This window comes from Penaeus monodon, chromosome 21, assembly GCF_015228065.2.
Source record: "Penaeus monodon isolate SGIC_2016 chromosome 21, NSTDA_Pmon_1, whole genome shotgun sequence".
Classification (NCBI taxonomy): Eukaryota; Metazoa; Arthropoda; class Malacostraca; order Decapoda; family Penaeidae; genus Penaeus; species Penaeus monodon.
This window is the reverse complement of record NC_051406.1, coordinates 42,539,339-42,539,652: the sequence shown is the minus strand read 5'-3', so window position 1 is coordinate 42,539,652 and position 314 is coordinate 42,539,339. Positions and strand designations below refer to the sequence as shown.

The window sequence follows — 314 nt, the reverse complement described above, 5'->3', positions numbered from 1 at the left end:
CATGTTATTGGGAGCATTACATTATCACATTATTAGTTAATGTTAATATCATTAACCTCTTCACTGGTCGTGTTGCTTTTGTTATAAATGTAGCAGCCGAGTTCAGTATTTCTCTCTGTGTTTCCCATGTGTCATATATGGTATTTGTGAGAGACCAGTGTAGCATGTTGTTTGATATTAATTGAAACTTATATTTGTTTAAAAAAAAAGGGTGAAAAATATATCAGTGTTATTGAGAAATGGTCAGCTGATTTGTATTTTGAAATTATATGAAGTTATTGCAGTTGTATGCATTGCTTTAGAAATTGTTTGTT

The 314-nt window shown here is 30.3% G+C and overlaps 1 protein-coding gene across 3 annotated transcripts in view; it reads left to right on the top strand.

Annotated features, from left to right (window-relative positions):
- The window catches only part of LOC119586520 (rab GTPase-activating protein 1-like), a 36,962-nt gene that overhangs the window by 10,097 nt on the left and 26,551 nt on the right, over positions 1-314 (top strand). The gene's annotated exons all lie outside the window — the stretch shown is intronic.